This window comes from Zea mays, chromosome 4 (genome assembly GCF_902167145.1).
Source record: "Zea mays cultivar B73 chromosome 4, Zm-B73-REFERENCE-NAM-5.0, whole genome shotgun sequence".
Lineage (NCBI taxonomy): Eukaryota > Viridiplantae > Streptophyta > Magnoliopsida > Poales > Poaceae > Zea > Zea mays.
In genome coordinates, this window is record NC_050099.1 from 82654759 (window position 1) to 82666939 (window position 12181).

Genomic DNA, 12181 nt, shown 5'->3' on the forward strand with positions numbered 1-12181 from the left:
ATTCCCTTAACTTTTAAAACTGGATTAATCATCCTCACCCCCACCCCCCACACACCTGACCATTCCAAATAGGTAGTGAGATAGGAGGTGGGATAGGGAGGCTCCTGGAGATAGCTTAAGTGGCTCTAGTGACACGACAGTAGGGCTCACATGTTAGGTGGTCTCAATTTCTTTTATATAAAAAATCATAACTTTTTTTTTCATTTTGAGTCGAATGAATACAAACTTTATATCAAAATTGTAGAGCTCGATGCATTCTAAAACTTTCTAGTTTATTTTTCTAATCTGAGATCATTTATTAGGAGCTCAAATATTCAATACAAGATGATATGACATCAAAAGCAGAAGACATGGCCCATATGCCACATCAATTTAAACTATTGAAACCACTCAGCTATTTTAGGGGTGGTTGTTTATCTGGTTTAAGGGGTACACTCTTCAGTATTTGAGTTTGAGGATGTTTTTAGAATTCAACGGCAAGTTCTGGTGGGGTGTGTTTGGTGAGTGCGTGGGGGTAGAATTTACTCTGAATTAAAATACTGTGATACCCAATTTTCTGAAAAGAAGTTAAATTTATTTTTCCCTTTTCTTTCGTGATCTGTGTAGTTGGGGTTGGAGTATATTAGGAAGCATTCACCAGTAAAACAATAGAATACTTGTTGGACTTGTGCGCTGGGGTCGGGAGCAGACGTGAGAGCGAGTTTGGGCCGTGGATCTCGATCCGGCGGTGGGGAGCCCATTAGTTTCCCCCCCTTAACCCTAGCCGCCCCTCCCTCTCACTCCCCCACCCCTTTGGCCACCCCCCTCTCTTTTCCTCTCTTCCACGCTTGCAGCCGCCCCAATTCCTCTCCTCTTGGCTGCAGCCGCCCACTCCCCATCAAACCCTAGCCACCCCCTTCCCCAATCCCCCTCCCAAGGTGCAGCCCCTCTCCTTTGGGATCTCCATCGAGTGGTTCAAGCCTCTAATTGGAGAATTGGTGGAGGAAGAACAAAGAGGTGAAGGAATAACTCAAGGTGATCTTATGTTTATTTTGTATTTTTGCTGTGATTACGTTTGATTAACCGTTCCCCTAAGCGAATTGGTGGTAGTGCTGTCCTGATTTTGGGTGGCAGGCGGACAGAAGTATTGTGGACAGTTTCTGGGATTTTTTCGGCGGTAATTAGCTGTAATCACTATGATAATCATGTAGAGCTTTGTCATACCTTTCCAACGAGTACTTATGCGCTCGATTCGGAGTTATAATTTAGGAGATATAGCTGTTTGAATCCGGGTATGTTGCTGTCCAAAAAAACAGATTTTCGCAGGTGGGCGAACAGCATTAGTATTAGCAGATTCTGGGGATTTTTCGTGGGAAATTAGTGATAATCAATATGATAATCATGTAGAGCTTTGTCATACCTTTCCAACGAGTACTTATGCGCTTGATTCGGAGTTATAATTTAGGAGATATCGCTGTTTGAATCCGGGTATGTTGCTGTCCAAAAAACAGATTTCCGCAGGTGGGCGAACAGCATTAGTATTAGCAGATTCTGGGTATTTTTCGTGGCAAACTAGTGATAATAAATATGATAATCATGTAGAGCTTTGTCATACCTTTCCAATGAGTACTTATGCGCTTGATTCGGAGTTATAATTTAGGAGCTATCGCTGTTTGAATCTGGGTACGTTGTTGTCCAAAAACAGATTGCAGGATGTATCTTGTGAACGGTTTTGGGCTAAGTAGATGTGGGAATTTAATTATCTTTGGAATACAAAACTTGTGGGGAATTTTATGTAGATGCTTCCGGAGTTTTTGATTGATATCACTGCTGTTATAATTTTAAAGTTATGAAATTATCAAGCAGCGCCACTGCAATTTGGTGATGATGGGGAGAGTTGTCGCTCGCGACGGGTTGGAATTATGCGTAGGTGCGGCGTTGTTTATTAGGGTTTGTTATGTGAATTTGTGCACTAAGGTGTGTGTCAAAAACAGGTGGTGGACTTCCGGATCATACTTAGTACCATTCCAAAATTCCGGTGAAGGCAAGTAAATACAGTGGTGGTTGCTACCGTTTGGTTTGCATCCTAGTCCCTGTCATTGAGTATGCATAAGTTTTAAATATATTAATCATTGAATTCTATGATGAAGTTTATTGGTTTGAAAGTATTAATTCTCAATTGTCTAATATTGTGGATGATCATAATTTGGTAATGATATATATGGTTGATTCCCATCTTGGATGAAGTTGAAGTGTGTTTTTTTGAATCACGTTATATGAAGTGTTGTAGGCATATCATGCACATCGCATCATCCATATTGCATTTTGAAGTTATGTCGTGATCTTACGGTCCGACCGTACCGGTACATTTTTAGCATCGTACGTTGCCCGAGTAGTGGTACGATGCGGCTTCATATCCTTAGAGGTATGAAGGCAGAAGTCATCCTTGCATTTGCAGACATTTGCACTCATGAGGAATATATGAAGTGTGACATTACTATGTTACTATTGTGGTTTCTACCCGCGAGGTGTGGTAACTAGGTGTGTTGTATGTTGTATACGTGCTGCACCTTCGTAATAAGAAGGTTGTGGAATCAAGTGGTGGTAAAACAATGTTCTTATGTGGTTAAACAGTTTGATATTATTTTACATGCTGAGATGTGTCATCTCACTCTTGCATTACTCAATGCAGGTACTTGATACATGTTGGGAATGAGGGGAGTAGCAGCACGTCCACTTTCACTCTCACAATAACGCTACCCAGGCGCAGCCATGATTTAATTAGAAACTTATAGTCAAAGGAAGTTTGTTTTTTTATATAGTCGTGCGCACTGGTTAATTCATTTCAGGTCGTATGTTTATCTTTCCTTGCTAGTCGATTAATAATACTTAGTATGTTTTTGTCATGATATATGTTTATACACTGTTGCCCCTCATTTATGCAATCTTGCAAAGGGGATGCTGCCGAAATTTTATATATGGACGTTGGAAGTGTAGTTCAGTAGCATTCCGGGTTGTTTGTGGAACCCGGAGTGTTACAGTTGGTATCAGAGGATAGGCTTTAGATTCTACGCAATTTGAAGATAAATTTGACACACTTGCACATATAGGAAGGGTATGAGTTCATATATCTTTCATATTAGTATTTTATTGTATAGATGACTAGAATTTCCTTACTCCAAATCCCTTTATGGTTTGATGGGGAATGTCGTTAACGACGTAATGCTTGATATGAAATGTTACTTCTATTTAATATTGGTTTCTTGATGTGGTTGTTATTGAAATTATTATGCAAGTGAAGCTACTAATGTACTTGTTTTATATACATATCGTCATGATGTTTTTTTTGGATGCAATGTTTACTAATCTCTGAGCTATTACTATCATACATTTCTTTATGCTTTACTGTGGATGTTTTTTCCCAAAAGGATTCTTGGGTTCTAGTACTTGTAGGACCGATTGTTTATTGAGCTTGTGTATAGAGGATCTAATCCGACTTGGTGTAGTGTGAAAACACTATACAATGTAGTTTTATGGTGTTGTTGAGTTTGATTGACTATTGGGTTACAACCCAACTTATCAATGTAATATTTCCATGGGTGCAGTGCTTTACACCTCAACTTTTTTTTTGGCTAGTGTGGCTACTTGCCAACTTGATCTTAGAGTACAATAGGTTTGTCTCCATAGAGCAAAGGCAATGTTGTACTGTCTATGAAATCTTGAGACTGGTAGAACTCAAGTGAATTTGTAAGATGACGTGGATAGATAAGTTCAACCATGTTTACATGATAGGTTTTCTTATTGTGTGCAACCTTATCTTTAATAATAAATAGGGTGATTTCAAGTGGATTTTATGTCTATATTATAGTTGAAGAGGCATGCATGTTTTCCTTCTATGGTTTGTTTCTATAGCCAAAAAGGTTATGCATAATTTTTATTTGTTGGAGGCTAGTCATGTGGACGATATGGACAACCCGTTTTATATTGTTTTTAATCGCCGATGATATATGGTAGTTTTTTTATATGATCAGTTCTATATGCATGCTTGTTGAATTATTATTTGGACCGCTTTATCTTAAACAAAGTCAATGTTTAACTCGAAGTTGCTTATGTTTGTTAGTCATCTATCTCTATAATGATGTGGTTGTTGCATCAGATGGAGATTTTTTTATATGAATGATGGTTTGATAGATCATGTATGTCTACTACTTTGAATTCATCCTATGACATCACTAGCTACAAATTGTTCAAGTGCAATAATAGGAGGTATTGTTGTATGTGAGGTTAATCAAGGTAGTTTGGTTAGGTGGATTGTCTTATTGAAGTCCAATTACTCCTGTTGAGCATAGTATCGTGTTATTATTTTAGTGTTGAAAGTAATATTTATGAAGCTTTTGCATGAGTCTGTGTCAAGAAGTACATTAGTTTTTCTTGTTGTTATCCCTCCATTGCTTTATGAGTATTGCAAATTTTATCTATCTCTTTTGAGAGGGGAAAAAGATGTTGTATGACATGAGCACCATTTGCTTCACGTCAACAGAATAGTTTTGGAGATTTCTAGTAGTTGGATTCTAGTGTAATTACAACCATGTTTTATAGTGCTGGAGACGGGTATGTCAGGTGTTTCATACATTGTCGATACATGGATGTTTGACCTTAGTGGCATTAACAAACGAGGTTGTTGAATTCATTGATTGTTGTGCTTAGTGTTCTAACCTATTTGGTAGAGTGTTATTTAAAGACCTTGTGGAGTTTCATCCCAGTTTGGTAGTGGAAAATCCTAGTGTTGATTGCACCTGCCAATGACTTGGGTTTCATTTTATATTGTTTTTTTATTGTTGATAATGTGTTGTTTGGTTTCGGGAGGCATTTTAAATTAGTTGGAGGCTGAATCAGGCTTCACTTATCTAGAATGTTTTGTAGTATGTTTCTTCATCTTTCCATAGGATGCTTAATCACCATGTTTGGTCTAAACATTTGAGAGATATGGGTTTCTTAAAACATCCTTGTTGGTGTCTCTAGCAGAGTGAGTCTTTAATTTTGTACGGAAGAGTAGACATTGAAGACGGTATAATTTGGACTTTGTGGATTATGAAAGTTTTAGTAATTTCATGATCTTTTCAAAGAGTATGGGTTTCTAATTCTCATTGCATATAATTGGAGTTAGGTTGCTCTGAAGTTGTTGCACTGTTGTGTCTGAACTTTAGGCGTCGTTATAATCACCAATAAATCGACCGCGTTTTGATAGTTGCATATCCCAAATTTGCGAATTCTCTTTAAGCAAAACTTGTAGGTCTTTTCAGTACCTTTTTAATGGGTATTTACTTGTAACTGTCTGTTAAATAGATTTGGAGAGGTGGTTGCCCGGATATAAGTCGAATCTCTAATGTGCAGTATCTCAGGGTGAGTTTAGCTGTAGGTCATGCAGAATTGAGAGCTATAAGGATAAATTTGGGTGCAACTTTATTGCAAAAGTCGTGGACAATTTTCAAAACTTTTGCAACGCGTGTTCGTTGTAGTTTAAGTTGAGTATAGCAGGAGTTATAGGTTTTTGAATTTTAGTTGTCCATTGTTTCAATCCTATCAGTTTTGCAACAAAAGAGTTGCATTGTTTTATCGGTTTGGAAACCAATTCCGAGACACTCATTATAATAAAAGTTCTAGGGAATGTTATAATCTTTTCAATGAGTTTATATTTGCAAAATTTTGTTAGTTGCAGGGAGTTATGATATAATGTATAGAATGTGCTTGGATGAATATGTGGGCAGACATAACATGCTTAAATTGATTCTTGTTTGCATGATGTGAGATTAGGCTTAAATGATTTAAAAAGTTATCATATTGCTTCTATACTTATATTTGTTCTAGGTGTCTCATAATGAAGAACCTAAAGTTATTAGTCTTTCAATGAACGCTTAATCTTAGAAGAGTAATGAACCTGATAAAATCTATTGCTTGCTGTTGGGACTGCATGACCAGTTTTAGTTATGCAGCTAGTTCAATGAAGTAAACCATCTTTTCTGTAGAGATGTTATATATAAAAGTTGTAGCCAACTTCTTTATCTTACTTGTGTAAAAATTTCATGACCATAGGTCTAGTAGTTTGGGAGTTATGATTTTCTCAAGTCCAGTCTTGAAATCTGTGCACATTCTGTACAGATTTCGAAGCTGACCTTGTTTGCCCAATTTAAACTTCGAATAACTTATTATAAATTATAAAGAAGTTGTAGTACTTTTCTTAATCTTTTCAATAAATTTTGGATTAATTTTTTTTGGAGATCTATAAGTTAAGTTACAGCTGTTTTAAGTGTGATCTCTGAATCTGTCCAAATTTGGACAGCAGAGCCTTTCTCGTGTCTTTTGACCTTAATATGCATTGAATTAACTTGATATGTTTATAAATGAATTATAGACAATTCTACTAGCTTTCTAAAAAGTCTGGGAGCACCTGAATTGGATGATTGAGACTCCAATTATGGATTTTTGAATTGAGTAGTTGAATTATGTCCAAGTCTGGACAGAATTTACGTTTAGCATTGTTTGACCTTTCTAAGTGTCAAATCTTGTTGTGATGATAATACCAAGGGTATAGTGGACTTTATAAGATTTCCATAAAGTCCTAGTTTACTAATTTTCGATGCATATTTTGTGAGTTAGGAGCAAAACAATTAACCGCTGTGCTGCTATCTAGAAATATGCAAGCATTAAGTTGCTCTCTTGAAGTTGCTCTTGATTGGCTAAGTTTGGTTTAGGCTATAGGAACATTATATGCCTTGCATTCATATATACATTACTTGAAGTACTTGCATATGTCAATGATTGATTTGGTGTCAGAAAAGCTTGGTCCGAGGTATATAGGACCGTCTACTATCTTGGCCGAGTTGGCAGCTGGGCTTAGCACATGTAATTGTCGGAATCTATGATTAGAGTACACCATGTATTCCATGTCTTTATGTTGAGGAAGTATTTGCGGAATCCAGACCATCAAATCTTGCTAGAGCCGATTCCTGTGTAGCAAGACCAGACTCTAGAGTGTCGTCTGCTGCGTATCTTAGAATCCTAGGAGCTTGAGGAGCTGATGCGGCAGAAGTACTCGAACTTTTATTTATGTGTGAGTTTTGTTGATTCACTAATCTTTCTTTTGTTGTTCCGATAGAAGTGTCGGAATTCGAGGTCGAATTCTTTTTAAGGGGGGTAGAGTGTGATACCCAATTTTCTGAAAAGAAGTTAAATTTATTTTTCCCTTTTCTTTCGTGATCTGTGTAGTTGGGGTTGGAGTATTTTAGGAAGCATTCACCAGTAAAACAGTAGAATACTTGTTGGACTTGTGCGCTGGGGTCGGGAGCAGACGTGAGAGCGAGTTTGGGCCGTAGATCTCGATCCGGCGGTGGGGAGCCCATTAGTTTCCCCCCCTTAACCCTAGCCGCCCCTCCCTCTCACTCCCCCACCCCTTTGGCCGCCCCCCTCTCTTTTCCTCTCTTCCACGCTTGCAGCCGCCCCAATTCCTCTCCTCTTGGCTGCAGCCGCCCACTCCCTATCAAACCCTAGCCACCCCCTTCCCCAATCCCCCTCCCAAGGTGCAGCCCCTCTCCTTTGGGATCTAAATCGAGTGGTGCAAGCCTCTAATTGGAGAATTGGTGGAGGAAGAACAAAGAGGTGAAGGAATAACTCAAGGTGACTTATGTTTATTTTGTATTTTTGCTGCGATTACGTTTGATTAACCGTTCCCCTAAGCGAATTGGTGGTAGTGCTGTCCTGATTTTGGGTGGCAGGCGGACAGAAGTATTGTGGGCAGTTTCTGGGGTTTTTTCGGCGGTAATTAGCTGTAATCACTATGATAATCATGTAGAGCTTTGTCATACCTTTCTAACGAGTACTTATGCGCTCGATTCGGAGTTATAATTTAGGAGATATCGCTGTTTGAATCCGGGTATGTTGCTGTCCAAAAAAAACAGATTTTCGCAGGTGGGCGAACAACATTAGTATTAGCAGATTCTGGGGATTTTTCGTGGGAAATTAGTGATAATAAATATGATAATCATGTAGAGCTTTGTCATACCTTTCCAACGAGTACTTATGCGCTTGATTCGGAGTTATAATTTAGGAGATATCGCTGTTTGAATCCGGGTATGTTGCTGTCCAAAAAACAGATTTCCGCAGGTGGGCGAACAACATTAGTATTAGCAGATTCTGGGTATTTTTCGTGGCAAATTAGTGATAATCAATATGATAATCATGTAGAGCTTTGTCATACCTTTCCAACGAGTACTTATGCGCTTGATTCGGAGTTATAATTTAGGAGCTATCGCTGTTTGAATCTGGGTACGTTGTTGTCCAAAAACAGATTGCAGGATGTATCTTGTGAACGGTTTTGGGCTAAGTAGATGTGGGAATTTAATTATCTTTGGAATACAAAACTTGTGGGGAATTTTATGTAGATGCTTCCGGAGTTTTTGATTGATATCACTGCTGTTATAATTTTAAAGTTATGAAATTATCAAGCAGCGCCGCTGCAATTTGGTGTTGATGGGGAGAGTTGTCGCTCGCGACGGGTTGGAATTGTGCGTAGGTGCGGCGTTGTTTATTAGCGTTTGTTATGTGAATTTGTGCACTAAGGTGTGTGTCAAAAACAGGTGGTGGACTTCCGGATCATACTTAGTACCATTCCAAAATTCCGGTGAAGGCAAGTAAATACAGTGGTGGTTGCTACCGTTTGGTTTGCATCCTAGTCCCTGTCATTGAGTATGCATAAGTTTTAAATATATTAATCATTAAATTCTATGATGAAGTTTATTGGTTTGAAAGTATTAATTCTCAATTGTCTAATATTGTGGATGATCATAATTTGGTAATGATATATATGGTTGATTCCCATCTTGGATGAAGTTGAAGTGTCTTTTTTGAATCACGTTATATGAAGTGTTGTAGGCATATCATGCACATCACATCATCCATATTGCATTTTGAAGTTATGTCGTGATCTTATGGTCCGACCGTACCGGTACATTTTTAGCATCGTACGTTGCCCGAGGAGGGGTACGATGCGGCTTCATATCCTTAGAGGTATGAAGGCAGAAGTCATCCTTGCATTTGCATACATTTGCACTCATGAGGAATATATGAAGTGTGACATTACTATGTTACTATTGTGGTTTCTACCCGCGAGGTGTGGTAACTAGGTGTGTTGTATGTTGTATACGTGCTGCACCTTCGTAATAAGAAGGTTGTGGAATCAAGTGGTGGTAAAACAATGTTCTTATGTGGTTAAAGAGTTTGATATTATTTTACATGCTGAGATGTGTCATCTCACTCTTGCATTACTCAATGCAGGTACTTGATACATGTTGGGAATGAGGGGAGTAGCAGCACGTCCACTTTCACTCTCACAATAACGCTACCCAGGCGCAGCCATGATTTAATTAGAAACTTATTGTCAAAGGAAGTTTGTTTTTTTATATAGTCGTGCGCACTGGTTAATTCATTTCAGGTCGTATGTTTATCTTTCCTTGCTAGCCGATTAATAATACTTAGTATGCTTTTGTCATGATATATGTTTATACACTGTTGCCCCCTCATTTATGCAATCTTGCAAAGGGGATGCTGCCGAAATTTAATATATGGACGTCGGAAGTGTAGTTCAGTAGCATTCCGGGTTGTTTGTGGAACCCGGAGTGTTACAAATACATCCTTTCCTTTTGTTTTTTATATACCTCTTTTCATTGGCAGCCGTAAATATGCGGCCCACTATTCCTTGATTTACTCTCGTTTTAGGCTGCCGCCTTTTGTGCATCCACCTCCTATTCCTGTAAAAGCAGAGGGTAAACACTGCCGATTGAAAGTAGGGTAAGTACACAAACTTACTTTTGTACATTAAATTGAAAAGATTTATCCAACAGCAGACTAAATGGCCTTTCCACGCTACAGATATGTGAGTAGTGACTTTGGAAATCACCCCCTTTCCCATCTCATGGGATCAGTATTTGGAATGTATGATCGTGCCAATATCGAGGTTTTATTTCCATTGAACCTCTCTGTTGTCACATTATGTTGCGGTTCTCTCTCTGACCCATGATGGAATGGCAGGTCTTTTGCTATGCACTCAGTCAAAACGATGGTACTGAGTGGAGGCAGCGTATTCGGTCTGAGGCAGAACATTTTGTCGATGTTTCTGCCATGACTTCCGATAATATCGCCGAGCTTATCAATCAAGACAAAATACAGATTTTGATAAATCTTAATGGCTACACAAAGGTAATAAATAATGATGTCCGTTCAGTTAATAGTTTGTCAATTCTTGATATTTCAGTTATTGTTTCAGTTATCAGTTGTTTAGTTTCTTCAAATGATTGTCGTTTGCTTTTTTCATGTTGTAATATGTACCTTTGGGTCTTCTGGGGCAAATTGTTTAGTTTGACTTTTGAGGATTGTGATTGCTATTTTGTTGGAACCACTGATATCTGTTATTGGTGTTACATAGAATCAGAATACCTTGCCATGGAACTTAGTCGTTTTATTAGAAAACAATAAAATTTCATTGAAGTTGGGAAATAAAAAAGATTTTATTATTTTTAACACAAGGTGCAGTTTGTTATATTGTTTATCTGTGCACAACCTTACACTGATATTAGATGTCATTATGTTGCTATTTGCTGTCTGAACATGTGCTTGATGTAAACAGGGTGCCAAGAACGTTCCTGATTCATGCTGTTTGCTACTTGTTCACGCTGCAACAAATTGGCCTTCTTTTTTTGGGACTACTCCACTGCTGCTTGTTTCTTGTGATGCCAACACTTTAGGCTAGGATAGATGTTTATCATGCTTTCCTATATCTTGGTGTACATGTCATTTTGTGATCTTCTTGGAAGCCACAATTTGTGTTTATCATGCTTTCCTATATCTTCGTGTACATGTGATTTAATGCCAGCATTTTGTGATCTTCTTGGAAGCCACATTTTGCGTTTATCATGGTTTCCTATATCTTTGTGTACATGTGATTTAATGCCAGTTGTATATTTATGAAAATTTTGGTTTATTTTGTAGGATTCCGACTCTCATCAAGTGACTCCTCCCCCTCACGATGACTTTGCGGACAGATGTCTCAATTCTAGTGGTGGAGCTACGAACAACAATTCGATGTCCCGATCAAGAGCGATGGAGCTAATGTTTGAACTTGTGAACTAAAAATGTGAACTATGGATGTGAACTTAAGTGAATTTGTGAACTTATGTATTTGGACTATGTGAATTTGTGAACTTATGTATTTGGACTTGTGTGAATTTGTGATATGAATATTTATCCATGTGTTTGAAATCTGTATTGTATGTGATATTCTATGTTGCATGTGATTTTATGTTTGTCTAATTTTTCATTTCTGTAATTTTTATCTTTTTCTGGAAAAGGGTTAAGAACGTGGGTACCCACGTTCTTAATGTTAAGAACGTGGGTACCGTCGAACTTAATGTGCAGCCCACGCAGACCGACGCAGGCCACATAAGTTCGACGACCACGTGGCCCCGTCGAACTTAACATTAAGAACGTGGGTACCGTCGAACTTATGGGAACAAATTCGACGCCCCCCGTCGAACTTAAAAACGCACGTTCTTAATGTTAAGTTCGACGGTACCCACGTTCTTAATGTTAAGTTCGACGGTACCCACGTTCTTAACGTTAAGTTTGTCGGGGCCGTCGAACTTTCTTCTCTAAGTTCGTCCAAAAATCACCGTCGGCTATATTCGTCGGTAAACCCACGTTCTTACGGTAAGTTCGACGGCTTATTACATTAAGTTCGACGGTTTGTCACCCACGTTCTTTAACCTGTTTCCTGTAGTGGAGTGGGGTAATTCTTCTCATGAATCTTCAATTGCCGGGACGAGTACACCACTACTCTCCCTTCTTGCATTAGCAAGCATCCCAGTCCGGTGTACGAAGCATCACAATATACTGAGAATGACTTGTGAACATCTGGCAGGATCAATACAAGTGTTGTTGTCAACTTCTTTTTCAATGTCTCAAAGGACTCTTGGCACACTGGGGTCCACTTGAACTCAACCTTCTTTGCCAGCAAGGCTGTCATTGGCATGGCAATCTTGGAGAAACCTTTAATAAAACGCCGATAGTAGCCTGCCATTCCAATGAAACTCTTGATTCCCTAGACATCTTTTGGTGCTTTCCAATCCAGAATAGCTGCTACCTTCTGTGGATC

General features: G+C 38.6%; 1 long non-coding RNA gene across 2 annotated transcripts; it reads left to right on the top strand.

Moving 5' to 3' along the window:
* The first annotated feature begins 7425 nt into the window (after positions 1-7425).
* LOC103653448 (uncharacterized) lies at positions 7426-11331 on the top strand. Of its 2 annotated transcripts, XR_002750473.2 has the most exons (6): positions 7436-7653; positions 9310-9466; positions 9751-9822; positions 9904-9988; positions 10063-10230; positions 11020-11331. It is a non-coding gene; the product is annotated as an uncharacterized lncRNA (long non-coding RNA). The 2 variants fall into 2 exon arrangements; XR_002268744.3 differs by having other exon boundaries at positions 7426-7653; positions 9310-9822.
* The last annotated feature ends 850 nt before the right edge of the window (positions 11332-12181 follow it).